Source organism: Dermacentor variabilis, chromosome 10 (assembly GCF_050947875.1).
Source record: "Dermacentor variabilis isolate Ectoservices chromosome 10, ASM5094787v1, whole genome shotgun sequence".
In the NCBI taxonomy this organism is placed as follows: domain Eukaryota; kingdom Metazoa; phylum Arthropoda; class Arachnida; order Ixodida; family Ixodidae; genus Dermacentor; species Dermacentor variabilis.
Window position 1 is genome coordinate 72,422,313 of NC_134577.1, and position 26,995 is coordinate 72,449,307.

Here is a 26,995-nt window from a genome sequence, read left to right on the forward strand (position 1 = left end):
CCTTCGGAAATGCAGCGCGGTGATGATGATGATGAAGCCTCAGTCACTGGCACAAACCCAGTGCGTGGTGGGCATGTGCCATATCTTGTTCTTTTTCTTATTCCTTAGTGAAATGGCGCAAACCACTCTGGAGGATCAACCATGAATCAGGTGGTGAGGAAATTATTGTTTTTTTTTCGGCCATGTGAAGTGAAATGAAATAAGTGCTTTTATAAAAGTAAAATAAAGTGTCTTCTGTTACAGATAAGAATAATCTACCTAAGTATTGCTCCAAAATTATGTAACCATACGAAGTAAAAGGACGATTTTGGCATGCCATTTTTCGACTTGCGCAGAAACTTGCAGAGGGCTTCACAAACGTTCCTGTGGCTACAATCCGGTGCTGAACTGCAGAGGATATAATTTACTGGAACAGTGGATCAAATTCAAGCCAAGTTTTTGGGAGGCACCTCATAAATATCTATTGCTTTGAATAATGAGCCGGCGACAGGTCAAGAAGTGTCGCAAAGATTCACTCTCAGGGAAAAAAAGGTGATATAGCCAGACCAGATCTGTGGAGGTAAAGGTTTTGTGGGGTAACTCGGCACCGCACTCTAGTAATCGTTACTTTGATTTTTCTAGTGAAACACCGATTGTTGTTCCAAGGGAAATTGAGGTGCGCGAAATCAGATGTTGACTTCGATGACTTGGCGACGTCATTTACAGCAGAATATTTTCTGAATCGCCAGGCAGTGATGAATGCTGACATAGGTAAAACGGGGATTACAGGACCATCGTGGGTTGCTATTGCGAGTGCATCTTCATATTCATGCAAGGCGAGACTTTTGTGGCCTCACACCTACACTAAACGAATCAGACGCAGATGTCTTGGGAGGAGAGAATAGACTGTTTCTGATTATTCTGACAATTGGACGCGGTTAGTGAAAAACACACAGACAGACAATCAGTTAAAACTTATGCTGATGACACATGATAATAATTTGCGTAAGACTAAAGGCCAATGGTTTCACCTGAAATGCAGCCGTGAACTCAGGCACTCGAATGGGAAAAGGCGCATTTATAATGTTGATAACAATGCCCACACCTGCCTTCTCTTCACAGACGGAAGCATCAGTGGCTTTAACGCTCTTTGTATCCAGTTGCGTAAGATAGTTTTCCAATATGCCATTCAGATATTGATAGGGCAAATGTTTAGCATTTTTTGGAATAAATATCACCACATTCCATTTTAGCCACGGGAACGCAGGAATTTAGGAAGATCATCTCGCATAGGGGAACATCTAATGGGTCCAATAGTTTTTGTGCAAGAACAACTTTATTGCAACGTTAGCGATACCATTGATCGTTAAAAAAGGAAGCTGATTCAGTAGTGAAAACATGCCGTCGCGTCCTCTGTGGAGATGCGTATATCTTTAGGGAAATGTGTACTGGTAATATGTGAAACCGCATGAGAAGAGAAGGCAGGCGTGCTTTTGATATGAAATATCTTTCGCGACAAACTTAGGAAGCTCAAGACATAAGCGCAATTCATCTCGTTCTAATAGAACCAGAGGCCGAATTATGGTGTATGCGAGTCCGCCAGAACAGAAAATGCAGCCATGCCTTCTGAAGGTGACAAAGAAGAAGCAGCTAGGAGCGCGCACTCGTTAGCCGATGGTCTTGAACAGGGATTGCGCTATGCCTTCCGGATCTTCCTATTAACCCGTCACCCAGGGTCGCATCGATTGTAGTTTGTTCACCCCGTCTTCTACAAGCACACTCAGCAGGGAGGAGAATTCGCGAATCAAGCAAGCCTCTGAGAGGCCTCTCAAGGAAGCCACGTCATCGGGCACGGAAGCCACGTCCTCGGGCACCACGGCGTCAACCGTAAAGCAGGGAGGCAGTAGACAGAGCGTTGCGAAGGGGCCCCACCGAAGTCCTCCACGACGTCGAAATGAAAAGGACCCCGGGCCACAAGAAGCCTTTGAGAAGTCCGGAAGACGAGGCACCAGCGTACAGCCAAGGTGAGGGCCCCTGTAATCGTAGACTTCCTAATTCATTGCATTGGTCGCCGCGAAATGCCGTTCCCACGTGTCAGCACAAGCTGTCTTCCGCGATGTGTGCGCGTTCTCTTGCGAAATGGATGGGTTTCTTTGCAGTGACATGCTATTCGCTTGTATCACCATGTATCTGCACTTTCAGAGCAATTTATACTGTTGGAATGCGTTGAGAAGGTCGCCAAGCTATCGACCAGCGTTTAGATTTTAATCTGTTTTTTTTTTCGCTAGATATGGCGACTTTCTTGTCTATATAGCTACAACTGTTTGTATTTAGTGACTGGCACACTTCACTTTAGTGGCATGACTGAACAAGTAGAAACAATTTAGCGACTTCCAAGTCAGATAAGTTGCTAGAAAAATGATTTTCGGGCACTGATTCAAGATAAGTGTAAATGGACGAAATTTGCTGTAGGATGCTACTACTCCGTGACCATGATTAAACAAGGGTTGCCTTCCCATTGTGCTTTTAGTTCACAACACCGCATTCACCCAAGACTTCATGTTGTGCTCACAAAATTGATGTTTGCTTCTTCTTTCCAAAGCTAACTTGAATAGGTCTAAACGCTACTGGATCTGCCCTTCAACTAACTGCGTTCTATTGGTGGACGTTCGCGCAAGCGTATAAGTAAACAATTGTCCTGAACCTATCGCAATATACCTTTACGATATCGAAGTGGCTAGGCTCACTCCTGGAAATCTGAACGCACCGCTTCCGCCTCTCACGGCTTGCGAACCATAAATAGTTCGCAAACTTTCCAGGTTTCCGGAAAAGAAAGAAGGAAAGAAAGATCAAGGGGCGGAAGCGTAGTATTTGATGCCTATAAAGGCCACGTAATAATCATCATCCTGCTAACACGAGGAAATGCGCGTGTCACAGAATTATGTTGTCCTATCACGAGCGTCGATCACTGGAAAACTTGCAGAGATAATGTGCATCGAGTGCCTTTTCGTGCCAAGAAAATTAGGTCACTCGTGTTCTTTTGAATAGGGGGGCATTTGTAGTCTTACAACCTGTAGGTAAACGCAGAATTTGAGCAGTCATCATCTGTTGTTATGTTGGTGCATTAGTAATATAAGAGCCCTTTGCACCTTGCTGTTAAATTCAAAGTTTATTTATTCACCCGCGTAGACACTAGAAGGTGAAACATCTCGGCAGAATATAAAAACCACGCTAATATATACAGAAATAGTTTTCCAAAACGCCTACGTTATGTTAAATTATCTCGACATATTTAGCGACAATTTGGCGACATTGCAGGGAAACTTATCAATTATTTATCGAATTTTGCGTCTCACTTCAGTCACGCGCCTAAATAATGAGGTCTAAGTAAACAATAAATTCTGTACTGCAATTCTAATTGCTCCAAAGCGAATACTCTGTGCTTCATCCTTGCTAACTAACTAACATAACTATTTCTCACATGTGTTCAGCACGTTTAGCTGGAAAAGCTTTAGCAAGCGCTTTGTATAGTAACATTAAAATTTTTCTATATTTGGTTCAAAAAGCATATGGGCTGCGATGTTGAATCAGCACGAATGCGTGGTAAAGGCTGACACTGGCACGCACGCGTCAAAAACCACTTTACATGTTATGAATGATAGCATTAGTTTTAATAACAACGATTCCGTAGTTCTGTGGCAAAAGGTTTTGCCAGCTGCTTATGACGGAAGTAACCGATGATTTGGCGATAGAAATAAATATAAATTTTATACTCAGTTATCGGGAGGATTATGTTCTCATGCACCTAACCATACGCGCCATCTGGTTCGAATGGATACATGTTTGGCAGCCGCATGAAGCAGCCGCAATACTAGCACATCCCACTCCATACAAACCATACCACAGTCTACCACATACTTGTGAATCTGGACTTCAAATAGCTGAAATGCGACATTCAAACTAAACACTGCAAGCTAACAACCATCGCAAACATCATTTAAACAAAAAATATGCAGCCCCGCAAGACACCAGTCAAGAAGTCTTTCGAGCTTACACCGAACCCTATGTCTCGAAGACTCCGACAAACTGTCTACCGTCGACGACTGCGCCGAGACGAAAACCATCCGAGCAGAGAGCTCTGGGACAGTCGTCCGCGATCGACCACGCCTCTCGCAGCAGTCTCCAGGCGAGCGATGGTATCGCTGTTCCCAGCGCAGCGCGCTCGTTGGCAACGATGGGACAAGCCAGGGGCGGTTCGGCCGGCGGTGTTAGCGATGTGGCGGTCGGGGAGGTTGGAAGACATGAGCCTTGCGAAACCGGGCCGACAAAGCCAGACAAGCAACGGATGCTCCGTGAAGAAACGGTAAGGAGAATCCGTTGCGCTGAGAAGCGGTCACAACGCATGCTCACTCGTTGTTTTTTTTTAGATGCCGCTTACGGAAAAGAAGGTACCCTTGTACAAATAATACAGTCAGTTCCGTTTTGTTACCGTGGGAAAAAATCAAATTCTGGGGTTTAATTCTCCAAATAAGGTTGAGCTGCGACGGACGTAGTAGTGGTGGAGCCCGGATTAATTTCTACCACCTGGGCTTCTTGAACGTGCACATAAATCTTAGCACAGGAACGTTTTTTTGCATTCTGCAACAGCCTCAGTGCGGCCTGGAATTGAACTGGAGACCTTGTGCTTCGTTGCAGAGTGTCATATCCACCGAGCTACTGCAGTGATTTTTTACGTGTAGTAAAAGGCGCTATCCGCTGCAATATTTTCCTTAGGAGAGGTTTTCGAGACAACCAACATTTCAATTAACAAGATAATGTTATTTGTGACTATCTCATTCGTGGAATTCTGGCGCCGGGATTACACCCCTGTAGTCAATGCAATAATCATGTCATTTTAATTAACAACGTAACTTCCATCGTGGAAAACGGCTTGCATATTTCATAACCTAGAAAAGCTAGTATCCGCTTTACAAAAAACAGTTTCCTGGGCCATGTACGAAGGTATTCAAGCAATGCGCGGTTGCGGTGAAAAAAAAACGTTTGTTTTCACTCATCTGGGTAAGTTCAGCAAAACAAACGTTACGTACAATCTTATTGTGAAAATTTGGACGTGAGTGTTTCGAAGTGCTTATACTTGTTTTGTAAGGTAAATAAGCTATGACACGTATACGTTATCTTATAACTCGTTCATGCCTAATGTTGCACAAGGCAGCGAAACTTTTGAATAACCAGCTAGCTCTGCGAACTGGATCGCTCTTTTGTAACCAGCTGAGCTGCGGACACAGTCACTTCGGCAACGTCATTAGCGGAGGCGAAACACACATGCTCTTATAGCACCCACTGCTGATTTCTAAGTACCAGATATCACCTGAGTTCATCGACCATTATTAACAGAGTGAAATCTAACGTTGTTAAACCGGCCACCCCATCCTCTGCTGGAGCCGTCGTAATCAGTATATTCTTAAATACGGATAATGCCACTTGCGCGAGAAAGCCTATTTTCTTGCAGTCTCTCCTGTATCGCGTGGAAGTTTGTGAAACAATCCCAAACGAAGGAAACCTTTATACAAACGCAAACATTTAGTTTGCTCTACAGTGAGGGCTTTCAGCTGCACCAAGTGCAGACGTCCTTTTAAAGGGCGTCTGCACTTTCGAAAAGGCGCCTTACCAAGTCGGATCGGAAATTTTAGTCTCATTTTTGAAAGTGTAAAGTAGCATCTAGAGAGCGTTTTAGCGTAATAATTTTTTTGTCAAATCGTTGCATTATTTTAGGAGATAGTAAAAATTGAGATATCGCACCGTCGTGCTGCCGGGAGGCCAGCCTCACAGCCAGCATAAGCACTGCCTCCATTTGTCTCGAATAGCCTGTCCAACACCCTGTTTTTTCCATATACTTTGCCCATACGGAGCCGAAGAACCGCGTCGCAATTATGTCACTATCCCCACACGCCTTTTGTTTCCTTTTCTTCCTTCATTGCCGCACGACGCACTTCCTGTGGTGGTTCTGCGTGTTCTACCTTAGATGAGAAAGGAGAGTCGCGTGCTATAATCGGTGAGGTTGCAGGTAGCGCGCCTGCAGAATAGGCGGCTATGCGCGTGGCGCCTTGATCTTTCGGCAGGAAGCGGGGATCTCTTGCGAGGAAGTTCACGTGCCTTTGTTTTAATATTTCACCTGTAGCGCCATGCTGGGCTTTGATCCATGTGCATACATTACCGTGCGCACAGGATTGCTCACAGGCTCCAACAGGGCAAACCGCGTGATCTACAGAATTGGCTTGTATGTTGGCTACGGAGAAACCTGGGGACGTCCCTGCAAAAAAATAATGTCCCTATTCCCTTTTATGTTGCCCACTATTACGCGTTATGTTCGGTATTCCACTCGACAGTTTCGTAGCTGGCCTTGCATGCCCAGTTATGTCGCAGTCGTTCGTCGCCTCCTCGAGCGGCCAAGGATCTCGGGAGGAAGGCGGCCTCGACAAGCTCAAATCGGAGAGGCACTACCTTTTGCTGCCAATAGTTGAATCCTCCGATCGAACGCTGGGCAAGCTCAAATCGATGATGCACTCAACATCGATGCCTATAAGTGACTCGGCCGATCGACGAGGCGTTCGCTTCGAACAGCAGCGTGTCGACGATTACGGACGCCAGAACAAACGGGGGCGCAACATCACCGTGTTCCCGTGTCTGTCTCCCGGTTCCCCGAGCGGCAGTGGTTCGGCGTTGACGTCCTCGACCTCGACGCAGTGGGCGTACCGGAATGTTTCCGACGCGCCGCACTTCCTCAGCAGTAGTCGAGTGCGGGTGAGTTGTAGGAGTTGGCCTTTCTGCGCGCCTGAGCAAATACGAAACACGCGCTTCGTGAGCTCGGAATTCCACGCGGCCTGGCAGGATCCCGCGAGCCTGATTAAATTTGATTTAAACAGAATTTGGGTTTTATTTCTTAATTTTGCCGAGAGCTTCCATCTAGAGGCCGAAACTAACGGAGTCGAAAAGAGTGGGCTTAAATCGCGTCCTTTGCAGTACAAGGCGCCGTTCAATATCCCATTCGTGAGCTGAAAACGTAGTACTGAGTGGAACAACGTGCTCAGTGTTTAAGTTAACAACAAAATGGTAGGAATGGTTTAGGCAGTGCGGCTAACAAAGGTGGCCAAACTCAGCGACATGCAAAAAAAAAAGAAAATCTGACCTGGACAATCTTGGTGATAAAAGGAAGAAAGGAAAGTAATATAATAACTTACAACACAATAATGTTAGCAGTAGTTGTGGCAGTGCTAACAAAGTATTACACATCCAGGAACAATCAACATTAATCGTTTGCAAAAAATATGCACAAGGAAAAATAGAAGCATGTGTAAATACAATTGGTACGCAGGCGCCATCGTATAAGGCCTAACGCGTGCTTCGGGAGGCTGCAAAGCCCTCGTTTGCCGTGTGTTACACATAGTATGCAAAGAGAAATGAGAATAAAAGCGTAATTGCTTGACAAACAATTTCATCAATCTATATCTCACAAATTCAAAGAAAAATTGCCGCAAGATTTGCAAACGTACGCATGTCCCCAAATTCTACGTGATATCTTCTTTCTGAAGCGCGTTTGTACTGGCGAACCAATAAATTGATAATAGTTTCCGCACACTTTAACAATGCTGGCTCACAATAGAGCACAAATCAGCACCACCAACATCGGTCTTCAGGCCAGGTACACCTAACCACAAAAAATTCATTTCACGTTTCTGTGTACGATCACACTGCACCCATAGGTCATACTCTAGACTAAGTGGACAAATATACAGAATATTGAAGTTTTTTCCGAATCCAGTGTTTCTAAACATCTTGTGGCCTACTGTTCAATGTCACAAAAAGATTCCGAAGTTCGAAATGCATGAATGCGAGATAAGTGGTCCGAATCTAGCAGTTAAAGAAAAAAAAACAGCGCGAAATAAACACGGACAGAAGAAGAAGAGCGCTTGTCGTCTGTTCCTTTCTTGTCCGCCTTTATTCCGCGCTGTCTTTCACCGATGGTATCCGAACAACTTGTGGGTGGTAGATGGGTTGGTATATTTCCCAATATCTTGCTTGAGCAAGGCTGCCTACATTTAATTTTACACTCTTATATTCGTATAAGAAGATTATATTCGTACACCCTTATATTCGTATCACTGAACTAGAGCGATAGTTAACACCAACGCGTACCGCTAGGCGCACCTACGGCATTATCATCATCAGTTGGTCAAGCAGCATCATTGTGCCAGATTATCTGGGATCACCGAAATGTTTTCTTTTAAACGTGTAATGGGGGTCCCAGCAAGTACAGACGCGAGCAGATGTAAAAGGAACGGACTAGACAACGCTGGACACCACAATGTTTTTGCGAGTACATTCCATTTTACTCGTGCTCGCATTTGTACTTCTAGAACCCTTCATACGTTCACCATGCCTCTACTGGCCCAGCAAACCACACAACTAAATTGGTTTTCTTTTTAGCCTGTGTCGTCGTCCGCGTCGGTTGTGTGATGGAGGACATCAGAGAACAATGTGCGTGCATTAAGTTATCATTTCTTGTGAGAATTCAATTTTCATATAAAAGAGCATGCAAATTTTTTTCTTTTGACCCCGAGGTCAGATGCCGAAACATCATTCTTGCGTCGAAGTGTCCAAGCGGTTGCGCACTGTAGTTTACGGATTAAGCGCCGATTTGTGAAACCGAGACGAAGGGATTGTGCACCACGACAGCGCTTCGGCCAAAGCACTACTCAATATACATAATGTCACTAAAGATCACCCATGATTTCTACTTCATTCAGTGAGCTCCCTCGATGATGTTGCATGTTGCAAGTGTATCTTCATTGGGTGGTTTATTGAAAACGTCACGATCAATAACTACTGTATGAAAGGCAAGACAACCGTCTGCAACACTCGAAATGGTCCTATTTCTTGACGCATGTAAAAATTCGGAAATAAAGCTGCGTTGAAAGTTCCGACATAAAAAAATGCGACCATAACAGTCAAACTACGCGCCGACAAACGACAAGAGATAAAAGAGAAAATTAAGGAGACAACTTCATTTCACATCTACGTAATCTGAAGCATGCTTGGTTTCTTGAGAGTGGTTCTTCGGAATAATGCACGCGTCCTGCAGCGAATGATCGGTTTCTCCAATTGCGATGTGTATATGGTACGCATCTGATTTGAGTGCCTGCGCGTGAGTGCGTGCGCCTCTAGAAATCAGCAGACAGCCATGGCGCCACAAATGCGATGTGCTTCTCTAGCAAAAGGAAATTTATTGAACAAAAACACGCACACATTGCAGACACTTGAGCACTTGTGCGTCAGTACATGTGATGCAAACGCTAGACGCAAGTACAGCAATGCAAACTGCAACATTGCAAAACAGTGTGTTTTGGCATCAATTCGTTCATTGCTCGAAATGAACAGGAAACTGCAACGCCACTGTCAAGTTGTTAGTGGCAAAGGAGGTGACAGCTTTTAAACTCCCTTCCCCCGATTGCCGATGGCGCCCAGCATCGAAACGTTTGGTAAAAGTACACAGCACAGCCGGCTTCCGAGCAGCGAAAATCAATTACGAGGGCGAATCAGAAAGTCTTTGCCCCTGTTTGTTTTTAGCACAATTACGGCTGTAAATTCGAAGACAACATATAAATTCCCAGCAGTGGGTCTTTATTGGTCCGGCCCGGCCTTATCTGATGGTATCTCCACAGTACGGCACTGGTGTCAGTTGTTGAAGATGGCGGTTCTGCTTCATGGTGTACGAGCAACGAAGTGTGATTCGTTTTCTATGGAACAAGATAATACCGCTCATGGAAATCCACAGGGAAATGCAGCCCACATACGGCGAAGGGCGTCTTGGTTTGAGAAGTGTGAGGGTGTGGTGTTGTGAGTTCACAAAGGCCGTGAAGACTTGCATGATAATGAGCGTTCAGGGAGGCCGCGTACGTCGCTGAGTGACGACAACATTGCCCTGGGAGTCTGGACCACTCATTATACCGTCCAGACCTAACACCTAGTAATTTCCACGTTTTAGATCCGCTGAAAAAGTTCCTGGAAAGACAGCGATTCACGTAAAACAATGAAGCCAAGAGTGTGGTGCCATAGTCAGCCGAACGAATTCTACCACAGGGGCATCTCAATTTTAGTGCCGCGATGGGACAAATGTCTCAACCGGTATGGTGGGCTATGTTATACATAGCCCACCATAACGCTTGAGACATTTATACATACATATATTACGTATATCTGTAATTATCTGTATATCTCTTATTTAGGCTAATAAAAATAGGGACAAAGACTTTGATTCACCCTCGTATATTTGTGGCCGACAATTCTCGGCCACCTGCTACGATCGAAACCAACATTTATCGCAATCTTTAGGTCTGCGTGCGTAAATATGCTGTAAAAGAGAACGACGCCAACATCGTGTCTTCCAGACATTACAAATCAATATTATTGCTACCATGGAAATTAAAGTGTACAGCTTATCCAGCGTAAGTTGATCGACAGCCTCTGCATTTCGATTGTAGTAGGCGCCAAAACTGTAACTAGCGACGTTTACTTGAAAATCCAAAACAAAAAGTTCAACTTCCTGCCACCACGATGTTCATTAGGCGAAACATTGTAGCAAGCGCCTCGCTCTGCCGTAGCCTTCGCAATGCAAACAGTTCAAGAAGGAACGGAAGCACTGCGTAGGGAATGACGGGATATGTTCTTTTTCTTGTATTTTTTTGGGCGGAAGGCATTTACTACGGAAGGCACTGAATACTTACTTCAGCAGATTGTTGCTAAAATAATGTTGTTCATGTACACGTATATTTCACGGTTTCGATAAAAAATGCTGTAGAAGCCAGTTGACTCACAATCTCTACTCAGTTTATTTGGACCTTGCTACTTGTCTCCTACCCTGAACCGAAGGCTTCAGTGTAGAAGGAAGAGGTGCTGGTAAGAAAGGGGCAGACCACAAAAGCAATGCGGGTCATGTGTTACTGGCGTACGTTCGTAGTAGCAGCAACAACTACTGCAATGGTCACGAGGATGGCAAACACTTGTTTGCGAAAGTTGAATTTTTTTTTCTAAGAAGAAGTGATCATGATAAAATAGTTTGCATTAAGGCAAGGCTCGAAGGCCTACATTAATGGTGGGAGAAGCTCACTGCATCCCTGAAAGCGCAGTCTGATGTTGATTAGCGCTTGCAGATGTTCAAAGAAAGATACCAATTAAAAAAATTGTGTCTTTGGGCATCTGAAAAAATGCCAGCGAAAAAGCCTCAAATTTATTTGTCTTTCTATTTGAGTTCTCGCAGCTCGGTTTGTAGCACCTAAGAAGCGTAAGTGACAACTTAAACTCATGTCATACCGTCGACCGTCGACGAACCTTTGTCAAAGCATTTTGAATGCTCATGAGGTAGAGGTTTAGTTACTTTTCGTAAGCACAACGCATTTCAGCTGCATTCCGGTTGCATCAGATATTTGCCGATGGCGAATTGGCGACCACATTGTGCGTGAGCATTCTGGACGCTTTTTGTTCTATCACAGTATTACCACGCCTCGTTTTTTTTTCAGCTTTCTGACTACGCTGCCGTGCCCTTACGCACTATCAGCGCAGTCTTGTGCTTTGCATCATATGCGCAGCAGCAAGCGCCAAGTGTCACGTGCACGGGCGATATGGGCGACTCTCTGGTGGAGAACCTGCGGTTGGCGTCGCTGGGTCGTGTAAAGGACAGCCACCGCTGGACGTCCGAGCAGATACAGTTCGCTCATTGGTTCGTGCTGCTGCCGGGCAAAGACCTGGCACTGCTTCCGTACGCCCTCACCTTCCCGTGGCTCAACGAAGGAGACACACGGTTTATGAACCAAGGCGGCCTAGGAAGCAACCTCGCCTGGGCACTCAGCGTTCTATTCCGCAGCAGGTAACCCAGATTAATTGATGTTGCACGGGCGTCTTAGACTCTGTTTGGTATCATGGAGAATGCCAGTGGCGTCATGAAGGACTCATGTACCAAGCCCCTGCTTACTTCGGAAGTAAATAAAGTGTTGTTGTGCTTGATAAAAGAACTATAGGGAGCTGATAGATGACGGCGACTATAAGAAGTTACTGGTTCGCCTTCACCTATTACAGAATTGTAACATTCAACGTCGCGTTCGATCTATCTGAACATTACTACTGTGCCACCTTTCGAGTCGAAACGACAATATTACGCAAGGCACATAATATACACAGGCTCGAAGCCACACAATAAAGCTACGGTAAAATTCACTGCATTCCACCGCGCAAATAGTACAGAGCAGAATGCACGAAAAGAAGTTCCAAACAAAAACACACGAAAATCACGCATGGCAGCTGCAATCGAACGCGTTGTCCGTAAACTAACCCTAGCACACAAGGGAGCATTGTGACTATGCAGCAGAATAGAAAATAGGATGTGGCCATTTAAACGTGAATGTCTGCACACATGCCGAGCAATTCCAGAGTCATTCTTTTCAGTTTCATTCTGTGCAGTGGCCATGGCCGGTTAAGAAAGCGTGGTTTGGAATAAAAGCAGAGCTCAGAATACCGCGTTCTCAAAGCCGAACGCAGTAGCGAAAGCCGGAAATGAACCAAAACATTTTCAGCAGGAGGCGAAAATTAAGATCACGGCGCCTCTTGAGCAGTATGCGCGCCTTAGGCTCAGACGAGCAGACTCAATAACATGGACATGCGTTATAGGTGAAGCACCGATTATTCATGAACCTCACCCACTGTGCCAATGTCAAGCACAGAAGGCCACAGCTCAACTGTACGTGAAAGAGATTAAGCACGAGCTCCTCGAGAAGGCGCCGAACAAAATTACAAGCGAGACGAGCGGAACGGGGATGCTCGAGGACGTGGAGATAGCAGTGACATCTCCGAAAACGAAAATGCACATCACGATACAACAGGAAAGAAAATTGTTTTCGCAAACCAGAATGCTTAGCAGGTCGGAGGAAGCTCGTGCAAAATCAACGTTGAGAAATGTTGAGCCCGCAAGTCTTCTCCGAGAAGACGTGCTCGCAGGGGTTGTGGATTCAACATCTATCAAATTTCAGCAGACCTAGCTATCTTAGTAGCTTTCCAAAAGCAACGACACCGAAGCTGGGGTAGACATAATAGTTCCTCATATGAAATGTACGTTTTTTTTTAAGAAAGGAACAAATTTAGACGTGAGTAGATGGTTCTTTACCCTCGCAGTCCTTTGTAAGTGATGCAAAGCCAGTTGTTAATACGGCATGTAGAGCGTTCGTCGTTAGGCTCACTGGTCTCGGACGCATCATCATTTTACCATTCGGCGTAGGTACAGCAGGTCAGCGGAAGCCTCCAAAGCCATCAGTCGGGGTCATCGAAAGTGCCAACAAAGCCAGCCGCCCTCGCGACGCCGGTGGCCAAAACAGGCACGACTAAATTCTGCGCACGCTGGCCCTTGACGTGTCACTCGACGCCTACCGCTCTCCCGGTGCGGTTGGGGCCGACGAACACCTCGAAGGGTTCGAGGGTTACGGCGGTGCCGCGATGTTCTTCATCGCATCGTGTTACGACGCCCTGTGTCGTCGAGGCGACACCTTGCTGCCCTTCGCCGGCGCTGAATGCAACGTGTCGTTCCGCAACGCTGAGGGATTCGGCGACGCCTTTGGGTGCCAAATGGGCAGCGCGATGGATCCCCTAAACAAGACGCCCATCATGTGAAACTCGTGCGCGCCTGATGGACGCGTCGTTCCGTTCGTTTTGCATATGGCACAAATGTTTATTGATTTCGTGAATGTCAGCGCGACCATTTCTTTTCCTTATTGTGTGAGTATTTATGTGAGGCTACAATAAATTCAGGCTTGATTGAAATTAAAGAGTCAAGAGGCGATGCAGAAACCGCTGTACATTCAGGGTGTTTCAGCGAACACTTTCAATATTTTTTTAAAGGTTGCCTGCGGCACATAGCTCAATTCTAATTTATGAGCCTGTCTGCTCAAAGCGGCGGACACTATAGTCTCCGGACAAAAAATTGAAATGCATAATTGGCTAATTAACAAGATTCCACTAATTATTTGTCTGGCTAATTACCTTATGAATCGTATTGCAATTTACAAATTCTAGCAGTAGAATGCGCAATTATTAAGAATTACCATTAAGTTTATTTACAAACAAGATTTTAACTAATTACATTCCAGTACAAATATTGCAATTTACAAATTATAGCCGTGGAGTTCGCGACGCGCATTCACTTGGAACGAATTTTCAAGATGACACCAGTTTCTAGGTACATAATTCCCGAACTTTACGGAGAAGTGCATTGGCGTTCCATTTACTTGTGTGCTTCAGTGCATGAAACAACCTTTTTTTGACAAATTAACTGGAACGCCAATGCACTTCTCCGTAATATACACCTATAAACTGGTGTCATCGTGAAAAATCTTAATAAAGCTGAATAAAAATCTTAAGTAATTTATTGGTAATTTTTATTAATTAGTTCATTTTTCATCTCATTTTTTTGTGCAAGTATTGCCCGCCGCTTCGAGTAGACCCGCTCATGAACTACGATTGTGATACCTGCCTTAGGCAACGGTTAAAATTTTTTGAAACTGTTTGCTGAAACACATTGTATAGTTTGGTTTTCTTTAGTTCTTTACCAAATGTATTACATGTTGCTTCACTTTCTGCATTGCATGTTTTCTTAGAAACTCTAGTAGCATTTCTACGCCATATTCGTGGTCAACATACTGATTAGCTTGTGCGCGTGTATGAGCATACTTCAAATAAAGAAAGAAGATGCATTGGACACATGGAGCTGCTTCTGATTGATCGTGCTATTTGTATGTCCCGATAGAAGAATAAAGCCTGAACTCATCATCCTATGAAAGCCTATCCTATGAATGCTGTTATTGCTCGCGAGGTAGGGCATTCTGTAATTTCGCCTGGCATGCACCGCGAATGCGGCCCAGTGGATAATAATTACATGGCGAGATCTTGCGAAACAACTCTCAGTGACAATGCTGATTCACGTTTCGAGACGTATTTACTGCTTTACGAGCTACTCCTTCTCAGGTCATAGCAGTTTCTTCTTGTAGCAATGTGGTACTAAAAAAAATATTGCGCTCACGCAAACTGCATACAATATTCTAAAGGTTATACTGATAACGTATGGGGTGGTACGCAATTCTTTGCCGAATAGGACAAAATTTGATCTGGACCAAATTCGACAGTTTAGTACCTGCCATTCTTTTTTCGGCGCTTTGATGAACAAAATTGATGAACAAACCTAGCTGCACCCGTTTTCACAAACTGAATATCTAGCCGGTGGCCACCTGACACTCGTGACTTCCATGGGCACCACAGCGAAAAAATGTCACTGTGATGGCTAATTGCGAATTGCACATTGTCGAAGTTTTGTGAATGTGTCCCTCGGTGTCCAGGCTTATAGCGGGCTCAGAAGAAACCCCAAGTAAGGATACAAGAAACTCTTACACGAAACAAATTTCCTCCAGCCCTTAGCTGGCCGCATTCGCACTTTCCGAACTTTCTTGAGGTTTTTCGGCAGTGCATATTTGCCGAGCCGTATCTATTGTGCTCTCCCGGGCCCGCCGTGGTTGCTTAGTGGCTGTGGGGTTGGGCTGCTAATCACGAGCACGCAGGATTGAACCCCGGCCACGGCGGCCACCCTTCAATGGGGGCCAAATGCGAAAGCACCCATCTACTTAGATTTAGACGCCCTTTAAAAAAAAACACACGTGGTCCAAATTTCTAGAGTCCCAGTACGGTATGCCTCATAATCGGATCGCTGTTTTGGAACGTATAACACCATAATTTAAGTGCTCTCCCGCAAAATGGAAAAGGAAAAGCATCAGGAAAGACTATGGCACTATGGGAATCGAAGTGGCGAAGGACGCGATGATAGTTGCAAGTAATAACGTTAAGCTGGTTTTTTTATGTATTCTGGTGCACGTTAACGACCTCCGTGCGGTCAAAACGAATCCGCAGTCCCCCAGTATGGCGTACCCAGTAGTCAGATCATGACTTCGGCACGTGAAACACCATAATTTAACGTAATTTTACATTGACAAAAATCAACTTTTGATTTAATCCAATTGTCAGCGAAATTCAACCCACGCCACGTGCACTTTTTACGGCTGCGCAAGTAGATAGCAAAATACGTGCAGCGGTTAGCCCGAGAGAAGCGCCTGGTTTTATTTACTTTCGCAATAGACCTTTACACACATACATCTCCATACACCTTCGCAATCGTAATAACATCGATACTCATCGTGAGATGGGTTCTGCTGGAACTTTTTCGTAGTCGAGTAATCTTTCTGTTTCGTTTCGAACTGTATTGAAGGCAGCTATTCTAGCGTTCAATAAAAACTAATGTAGAGCACTGCAAGTTCATTTCCTTCTTCGCTTATTAAGATAGGTCTACAAATCTAATTTGCACTAATTTGAGTGTGCAGTTCCATATAGAGCATCATTGTCTATACTTACGCGATTATAGTCCGTGGGAATTACCTGTAGAACTCGGAAAAAAGCAGTGCCTTAAAGCTGCTGGATCTCTTTTCCACATTTGTTTCAGCAATGTGAGAACGTCGTGGAAACATGTGCGGCCTAACGCGCACATGCCTGCGACAAAAAGTACGCTGCACGGCGTGTGCAAGAACGACCCGACACCAAGTATCGAAGATGCCGTCCAATGCTGCTTGGAGCGATGAATGCTTAGTTCCAAATTGCTCACTCATTGGTTTGATCCAAGGTCAGACATTCGGTTTTTGACGCCATGCTGTGGGTCGAGTCTGAAAAGTAGGCGCTGGAGAAATGAACCCAATCGGCCAATTTTCCTTGTTCATAACAGCTGCTTCGTTACAACCACCTTGACTTAGTCATGCGCGAGACAAAATGCCTCATTTCATGACCTATGGGCGGGGCATGTAGTTTTCCGTTAGCGCGGCGAAGTTTCGAAGGCGATCTCTTATCCTCCCGATTTGCAGGCGCTCCGCAAAAGTACACGCACCACAAGACACACTTTGGTGCATTCGGGCATCGTGTACATTACGGTCAATTTGGCCCTTTCTGGGATTGCGCCGCGGTACACCCACCAAAGCGCGACAGACAGTATTCTTTTTTATTTCGGGCAGAAACGAGCGAACGTTCCACCTTCGTGTACTTCAGGATACGCGCGCCCCCTCCTGCATTTCGTGCGAGTGAGCAATTACATCCGCTAGTATTTGCAGCGCAGTGAAACAGCCGCGCAGAGCGATTACTCATTGCCATCCGACAATAAATAGCGTCATCGGCCCAGGCCAACACGCCACAAACCTCTTAGAAGAGGAGCAGAACGAAGCTTCCTTACGCGACAGTAAACTGCAAGCCAAGGGCAAAATCTGGCGCAGGGAAGCGGCTCCCGCAGCTCTTCCATTCCAGAGACAAATTGCGCTTCTCAGCGTGCACAGGTACACGCCAAGCCACCCCGGTGGTTCGATGGCTTGAGCATTCTGCGATTGAACAGAAGAATGCAATGCGGGTGTAATCCCTGGCCACATCGGCTGCGTCCCAATAGGAACACTTTGACGCAACTTGCTGCAACTTTCTTTTTGTGTGTGTGTGTGTATACGTGTCCGTTGAAGTGTGTTGCATGGTCTATATAAGCGTGTAATACTGCAGATAAGACCAGAATTGTACGGGTTTCAGAACACAGTCTGCATTCCATTCAGGGCATGTGTTCCACGTGATTAGAAAGGAGAAATGGAGTTCTACAGGCCGTGTGATGCAATTGTCAGATAACCGGTTTTCTGTGGAGGTAGCAAAACCAGTGCCGAGAACAACAAATCACGCTCATCGAGGGCAGATAATTAGGTGATACAATGGAAGTAGGCAATTCGCGTGCACAGGAGGCATTTGGTTGAAGCATTGAAGCGAATTCCTTGGTTGAACGTTACGGAATGCGTTAGTGCAAACGCGCGCAAGGCAGGTGATTGATAGACTAAAGCAACAGCTGTGCAAAAACTTCAAGCGTACTGAAAATAAACAGCGTTACATTAAGAACATCACTATATCTAGGTAAACTGATGGAGGGCCTTGTGAATCAGGTAAACAAAAAGCTTCGCAAGAGGGGACGTTCGGCAATACCAACGTACAATCATCGCGCATGCAATATAATTAGTTTGATATAAGCGAAAAAACACGTTTTCTGGTTAGTCGAGGGAACCTAATAGAGTTCTCAGAATAATAAAGACCAGAGGGGCTCATGGTACGTGTTGTTGAAGCCCATGGCTGCTGTTGCTGACTTTCTAACTCTCTTATTTCTCCTCGTCAATCTGCCACTGGGTGGCTCATTCGCTGAGGCGTTTTTTAACGGAACGCCTCACCCTGACCGTCGACGTAATATATATATATATATGTGTGTGTACTGACACCAAGCGCAACATAGGGGACATTACTTGAGCTTCATAAATGCAATAAAGAAACGATAAATTAATGGAAATGAAAGTGGATGAAAAAACTTTCCGCAGGTGGGGAACAATCCCACAACAATCGCCTTTCACGTGCGATGCTCTACCATTTGAGCTACCACGGCGCCGTTTCCTCGTCTACTTTCTTAGGTATTTAAGTTTCCTTGTAGAACCCTGGGAGTGTTAGCCAGCGCAACACTCACATACCATAGCGGCGGACATGGAACATCCTTTTTGCCGCAGGCGTAACGAGAACGTGATCCTTTTGCGTGACGACAACTCGTCAATAAACCCACATATGCTATCCGAAGGCATCAATGTTGCCGGATCCGATACCCTCGTTAAGTAATAAACGAGAAGAAAGGGGGTTAACCGAGGGGCCCAATTTACACACGCGCACACACACAGACACACATTATATATATATATATATATATATATATATATATATATATATATATATATATATATATATATGCGGTAAGCAACTGAGAAAGCGTCACAGACAGCTGTAATACACAAAACACCGTAACCGCAGACGAAGGCGAATTGACTAGCCTTATCTCATTTCTCCTATGCACGCCCTATGTACGTATAGGTGCGCAATTGGTACGCGATGTAGTTTGTTTCTTCCTAGTTGGAGAGAGAGAGAGAGAAATTTATTTACAGAAAGGCAGAGAGGTCGGCCTGAGCTATAACTTGCTCTGGCCTGCTACTCTACTCTGGGGAAAAGGGACGGGGAGGGAAAGGGCTGATGAATGATGATGGTATAAGGAAGAGATGCGTATATACAAATTCACAGAGTTGTGGTATCTCTAAAGGCGTGCGTCCAGCCCAGTGGCTTGGAGAAAAGCTACAGCGGCTCTTGTGACCAGGGCTGCGCTGGTTGCATTAGGCCAAGGACCTAAAAGAAACTCGTCCGATAGCGGTCTCTCATGGATGTTTGCTATGGAAGAGACAAGTTGCTGTCGTTCTTGCGCGTACGCGGGACACACGCAAAATATATGTTCAAGTGTTTCTGGCACCTCACAGCATTCACAGTTTGGGCTAGTATCACTGGCACCTATCATATTTCTATAACGGTTGGTGAATGCGACACCAAGGCGAATCCGGTGCACCATGCTCGTGTGGTTTCTATTGAACTTTTGAGGCATACGAAATCGCATTTCTTGGTCCCATTTGTGTAATCGCTTGTGTCGTCGATCAGGTTGGGCCCAGTGTTCCAACGTAGAGTTGTGGTTTACGCGACGAAGTAGGGCGTTTGTGTCTGTTCGTGAGAACGGAATGCGTACTTCACAAGCATTATCTAAAGCAGTTTTTGCTTCAGCGTCTGCCTGTTCGTTCCCTATCACGCCACAGTGTGACGGTATCCACTGAAAGGTGACATTGTGGCCATTTCTAGTTGCGTGGTCGAGATACTCTGTAATTTCTATAGCCATAGAATGATACGGGCCCCGTCTGAGGACACAGTCAATCGTTTGCAGAGCTGGCTTGCAATCGCAGAATATCGTCCATGCGTGAGGACGCTCCTCGGAGAGAAATCGAAGTGCTTCCCGGATAGCAACAAGTTCTGCGGCAGTTGATGTTGAGCTATGGTCTAGTTTAAACCGGCGAGCGATGATCATATGTGGAATGACGAAGGCTGCAGTGGAGGCATATGGTGTGACAGAGCCATCGGTATACACATGTACAGTATCTCCGTACTCTGTAGAAATGTGCAACAAGGTGAGTTGCCTGAGGCCAATAGATGCAACGAAAGACTTTTTAGTAATTCCAGGGATCTGCAATGTAACGACAGGTTTAGGCAGAACCCACGGGGGTGTTCTCGGAATACAGGCGGGAGAGAATCTCGACGGCAAAACACTCTGATGCCGCGATATAGTCATTGAAAAGCTGGAACCTGGGTGTGTGGTAGGGAGCGATGACAGAGGATGGTGCCTGTGTCGGGTCAACACGCGGAGGTACATTCGAAGAGGCTCGCAGAGCAAGTACACCCGAATAGGACAAGCACGAGCTTCCGCTATTGTTCCATTGGTTGACGTGCATCGTGGGAGGCCCAAACATGTGCGCAATGCCTGAGCTTGAATGCTCTCGAGCGCGCGCACACAACTAAGTCCCATGCTTGAGAGCGCCGGCATGCTGTACCGTATATACCCTACGAATAGTGCTCGGTACAATTGGAGTAATGACGACTCCGAGGGGCCCCATCTTGTTGCTGCCACGACGCGGAGGACGTGAACAAAAGTCTTCAGCTTTGACTTCAGTGCGGCGACGTGTCTTGACCAAGATAATCCCCGGTCTATGACTAAGCCAAGGAATCTGTGGTGTGTAACCGTAGGTATCGCTACGCCGTCAACAATGATCGGATACCTGGTCATTCGTTTTCGCGTGAACGTAATCACAGAACATTTTTCAGTTGAGAGTCGGAGGCCTTGACGCCGAAGATACTTAGCTGTGATTGTCACTGCACGTTGAAGCCTAGCACGCATTTGGGGACGGGTGGCTCCAGATGCCCATATGCATATGTCGTCGGCATATGTGCTAATCTTTACCGTGCTAGGAAGTTCGGATGCAAGGCCAATCAATGCAACATTGAAAAGAGTTGGACTGAGAACTCCCCCTTGTGGAACACCTCGATGTATATGGTACTGTCCGGTGTCGCCATCACTTGTCGACATATACACCGTGCGGCCACTGAGGTAGCTAACAATCCATGTATATAGTCGGCCACCGATGTCTAAATCTTCCAGTGCATCAAGGATTGCATAATGTAGTACATTGTCGTATGCACCCTTAATATCCAGAAAGACAGCTCCAACTAACCGACGTCGACTTCTTTCCTGTTCAACAGTGGAGACCAAGTCGATAACTCCGTCAATCGAAGAACGGCCTCTTCTAAATCCGTGCATAAAATCAGGAAAGCAATTATTTCTCTCTAGAAACCATTCCAGTCTTGACAAAACCATTCTTTCCATTACTTTGCCGACGCAACTGGCTAAGGCGATCGGTCTGTAGGAGGAAAGCTCGTTGGGGCACTTTCCCGGTTTAAGCAGCGCTACAACGCGACTGCATGTCCAACCATCTGGAACATTTCCTTTCTCCCACGTCGTATTATAAAAAGATAGGAGAAGACGTCGTGATTCGGTGCCAAGATGGCAGAGTGCAGCGTACGTGATTCCGTCTGGTCCTGGTGCCGAGGAGCGTCGAGAAACTGAAAGCGCAGCGTCAAGCTCTTGCATCGTAAACGGTACTTCGAGCCGCTCATCAGGTGACGGGGGTGCGATGGTGACAAGGGATGAAGTCACTGCATTAGATGCGTCCACAATCAGTTTACAGTAGTCCTCTGCTACCTCCAATTCGGTCCGGCGTTGATGTAGAGCCACCGCATGGAATGGGTGTCTTTGTTGTGGAGTTGCCTGGAGACTTCGTATGACCCGCCATATCTTAGATAGAGGCTGTCTTGGATCTAGGGATCCACAGAAAGCCCTCCAACGCTGTCTGTCAAGCTTCTCCAGATGTCGAAGAACATGTCGTTGAGCTCGGCGACTGCTCGAAAGATCGGACGGTGACTTTGTTCTTCTGTATCGCCGTTCTGCGCGGCGACGGATCGCACGAAGGGCCTCATATTGTATGTCGACCGATGACCTGTGCCTCGGTATGCTGACTTCTCTAGTTTTGTCCCGCAGGGTAGAGGCAATGATGTCCTCTATTTCGGATGGAGATGTCATACTCTGACAGGCGGTGTCGACAGAGGTCTTAAATGCAATCCAGTCTGTTTGACGAATGCAACGTGAGGCTGAACGGCGAAACCAGCTAAAGTGAACGTAAGTGGGGAGGTGGTCGCTACCATGAGTCTCTAGATCCGTCGACCAGGATGCTGAAGACAGAAGGCACCTTGATACAAACGTTAGGTCAAGACAACTGCTGTAGGACGTGCCACGAATAAATGTAGGAGACCCGTCATTGAGCACATTTAGTCCCCGACTACACATAAAGTCAGCCAAATATTTGCCACGAGAATTCATCGAAGTGCTACCCCACAGGGGATGGTGCGCGTTAAAGTCACCAATCACAATATGAGGGCCTTGCGATGCTTGCGGCAGAGACATCAGGTGCGAGCAATCGATCCTCGCTCTTGGGTGGATATATCCTCCAATCACTGTAACCATGCGACATCTGTATTTTATGGTGAGGCATACGTAATCATTAGTAGTATGCGATGGGACGTCATGTCTGAAATACACCAGGTCGTGACGTATACAAACTAATACTTTGCTCGAGGTTTGGTCGTTACGAGACCACATCTGGACATAACCAGAAATACGGAAAGAAGAATCCATATTAGGTTCACAGATAACAATAACTGGAAATTGGTATTTAAATATCCGCTGTCGGAAATCCGACAAACGACCACGCAGACCGCGAGCATTCCATTGCATAACAAACGATTGACGCATCCGTTCTTCAAACATTATCGCCATACTTGCTTAGTGAAGAACCACTAGCAGTGGTTCCAAGACTTCAAGTAGCTGCACGGCAGCCTTGGCAGCCGGGGTATTTAGGCCGGAAAGAATCCTGCGCATGGAGCCCATCAAATTTTTCACCATACTCGTGACGTCAATGTCATCCATCTTTTCGTTTTCTTCAGTACGTGTACGAGCGGTGCATAAGGGCGTTCCCACAGGCCTTGACGGTAACGAGGGCCACTGAGTCTCCGATGTGGCTAGTGCCGATGATGGGTCGCCTTGCACTTTCGCGGCATACAAAGGCTTTGAGGCACGTGCTTCTTCATTCCTGAGACGAAGAGGGGGTGGATGTTGCACTTGAGCTGCGATCTTGAGCTGCACTTGAGCTGCTGAGAGGAGGGCTGCGATCCCGTTGATGTCGGTTTCGTGAACGACGTCTGCGGTGGCGGATAGCCCTTGCCGCTTCCCTGTGCGTGGAACGATCTCTACGCATCTGCTTCAGAATACCCATTTCCTTCCTGATCTTTGGGCACTCTTTTGACGTTGCGTCATGAGCACCAGAACAATTTGGACATTTCGCAGCAACGTTGCAATTGCTGTCTCCGTGAGGTCCACCACATCGTTTGCATGTTATTGCACCCTTGCAAACTGCGCTGACATGCCCAAGTTTCATGCACCTGTGACACTGTAAAAGCCTCGGCACGTAAGGACGTACCGGATGCCTCGCATATCCAACCTTGACGTGTGTTGGCAAAGTTTCCGATTGGAACACTAATTTCACACATCGGGAACGTCCAAAACGGTGAAAGCTGAGCACAGGAGCTGACGATGATAGTAGTTTGGCCAGGTCAGTGTCTGTAATGTCAATGTCCACATCGTAGATGACGCCTGTCGTCGCTTCCTTGCCGTATGTGGGGAATGCGCGAACAGGGATGCTTCCCAACTGAGTGATGTTTTTCAGTGTCTCCAGTATGGTCGGTGTATTGACTTCCACCGAGAGGATGTTCTTTCGAGCGTTTATACGTATTTCTTCTACGTGACCATGGGCAGTTCGTTCAAAATATTCCGACAGGCTCTGCCTGTTCAGTGAGTTGAGGTTGTCTGTTGTCGTTGTTGGTACATATGCAATAGTGTATGATTGCTTGCCACTTGCCTTTTTCGTCGCCTGGCGACTGGTCGGTGATGTTCTTCGTATCTTTCTCTTCAGGCGTCGGCTTGACACCACGGTAAAATCGCTGTCCGAGCCCATCTCATCAGTAGAGGAGCCATCAGATGACTCAATCGGGACCATGCTGGGGTCGAAGCGGTCACTCATGTCACCGGCATAATGAACTGGCCGTTCAGGACAAAACTGCTGGGCGGGGTTTGGGTCCCCCATTGCAGAGGACGACGTCCCCCAGTTTTCTTGTCACTGATTGCAGAGATCACAGAAAATAAAATAGAAAATGCAGAGAGCTCGAAGCTGAAGCTGCTCGCTATGATCACTTCTTCCTCTTCCCTGCTATCTCCTAGTTGGAGTGTAAGCAAAGTCAAGAAGCCGATTCAAAGCACGTAATGCGCTAATTGTGTGATTTGCGAAGCGAAGCTTCGATTTTCCAAGCACGTGTTGCCGTTAGCTTCAGGAAGGGAACTTGCAGTAGATCGGTGCGTGGTATCGTGATATCCACTGGCATTTTACTACACGAACTTTACAAGTTGCGCGCCCCGCCAAACGATTATGTGCGAATGCCGACTGGTGGTTTTTTTTTTTGGCCATACAATTTTCATGGAAAAATATACAGAAGAGTATAGATATCTTCTTGTGTTAAGCGAAAAATGGCTTCATTGTCACATGTTAGGTGAACCAAACGTTGCCGTTTCGCTTGATTAGCTCCAGGTACGCGAGGATATCAAGTCCTGACTTTGAGTGGAAGCCGCTGAGGCCTTAGCTCATTAAGCACGATTCAGTGATGATTGCAGATGCAGTAATAATGCATATCTACTTTCTAACGGACCTCACTTATAGCATATCTCTAAACGCAAGGGTGCTCTATGCCGGTTTTAGGCGTTCCAAATTCCACAGCGTGCACTTGATTTAATTTTAGAGACGTTACGGTGAGAAAAGGGAGCTTCTTACAGGCTGGTTGCCCATGCGAAGTGCTTTAGGAAAAAGCAACCGAACGCTAATCACAAGGAAGCGTCAATGAATACAATGCGCAAGAACTAAATAAGGAAATACGATTGAAGACAGGACAAGAGTTCTACATTATGTGCGTCTCCATTAACTGTCTTTATAGTGTTAAACGGTGGCCAGGTAGTCACCTTTGTCGAATTCGAGCAAGCATGAAACTGTGCCAAGCTGTTGTCGATCGAACAAGTGAGACACACGAAAACGAACATTATGAGCGCATTAGCTGACAGCAACCCGTCTGAAGTACACGGCAGACACAAGCATTTGTACCCTAGCAAGCTGAACGTTCTTTACGATTCCGAAAACATCGTTAATGCCCCCTTTTTTTCGCAGCATAGCCCCGGCAACAAGGCCAGCGCTACCACAGGCTGCAAGCATGGCCTATGGACGCCCTCGAAGGAATCCAGGGAAAGGTTAGCGAACAGTCGAAACCAGATAGCCGGAACAAACGTCAAGCTGTCGCCATATTGGCGGTTCTTGGCGTTCCTCGAAGCGTTTCGTCTGGTTCTACGTGGTTTTCTGTAGCATTTGTTGTGCTCCGATGGCAGGAAGCGTCCCACGTCGCAGCCGGGCCGATGGAGGTGGTGTTCTTTCTCGGCTGCTGGAGCCATGTCGATGGGCACAATAGCGGTGCCGCCATAACAAACTTGTCAGTGGTAAATGTGTAATCATTTTGGAATTTCTGTAAAGAAATGCTCCTTTCTCCACAATGGCTGGTTCCTAAGTATTTGAGATCAGATTTTCTTGCCGTGTTCTCTTTTTCCAAGTCCCGCCCTGCGTCATACGAGACATTGTTTCTTTCTTTCTATACCGTGCCCCTTGGACCAGACATTAGAGTAGCTATTCTGGGTTACTAATTTCCGAGGAATAGAGAAACATTTAGCGTGCGTGAAGTGGGCTACTGATTTCTGACGCCACCGTAAGCTGTTGGCTGAATTCTAACGTAGGATACTGGGCTGATCAAGCTGCTGCAAGCAACTTTCTCCCCCACTTTCTTCCCCCTGTGTTGTATTTTTGTTTAGTGGAAATAAACCATACTATAACTCGATATTCGCGAGAAGAAGTCACGCACTCAATGCTCACACTTATTTATCAGCTCTCAGTAACCAACGGGGAAAATTTAGGACAATGAGAAGAACATATTGGTCTTTAATTACGTCAAGGGATGGCGATAGAGGTAGGGACAAGATTTACCAGGTGGCCAGATTATGCACAAACATTCCTTCTCGGTAGCGAAATAATTTGTCTCTGCTTTCGCGAGGGCGTGGCTTGCCTATGCAACGACGCACTCGTCAAAGCCAGACTTGCGGTGAGTGAACACAGCGCCAAGTCCAACACCACTGACGTCGGGGTGTAATTCGGTCGGATCTCTAAGGGTCGAAGGAACGCAGAATGAGCGGCGAGCTTCGTAGACGGCGCGACTCTTGTAATGCAGCGTCACAAGCGGGCGATCAGGCCTAATTTTTTCGAGTCGCTTCGTAGAAGCTGATTAAAGGGAGTGGTGATGGACGGAAAATTTCCGAATGAAGCGAAGAAAGTGTAAGAGCAGAAGCCAAGGAAGCTGCGAAGTTCTACGGAGAGAGTAAACACTGAGTGCGTGGGGGAGAATGCAAAGGGACAGTATAAACAGTATTTTAAGCCGGTGCAGTTCAAGTAGTGTACTAGTGCACGAATCGCTTTTCGTGCCAGTGACGGGTGAGGCCACGGTCCGAGTATCTTCGACTCGGAGAACGGTCTTGAGGACAGTCGGTTTAAGGTTGATGATGATGATGTGTTGTGTTTTGTGGCGCAAGGGCCAGGTTTGGCCAAAGAGCGCCATGACACGTGGTAATGTTGAAGATGTATTATGGAAGATGTGACTTGGCTGTAAAGTGGCCTAAAAATATTCGCTGTAAAGTGCGTAAAATGTTCGTGCTATAAAATTATGG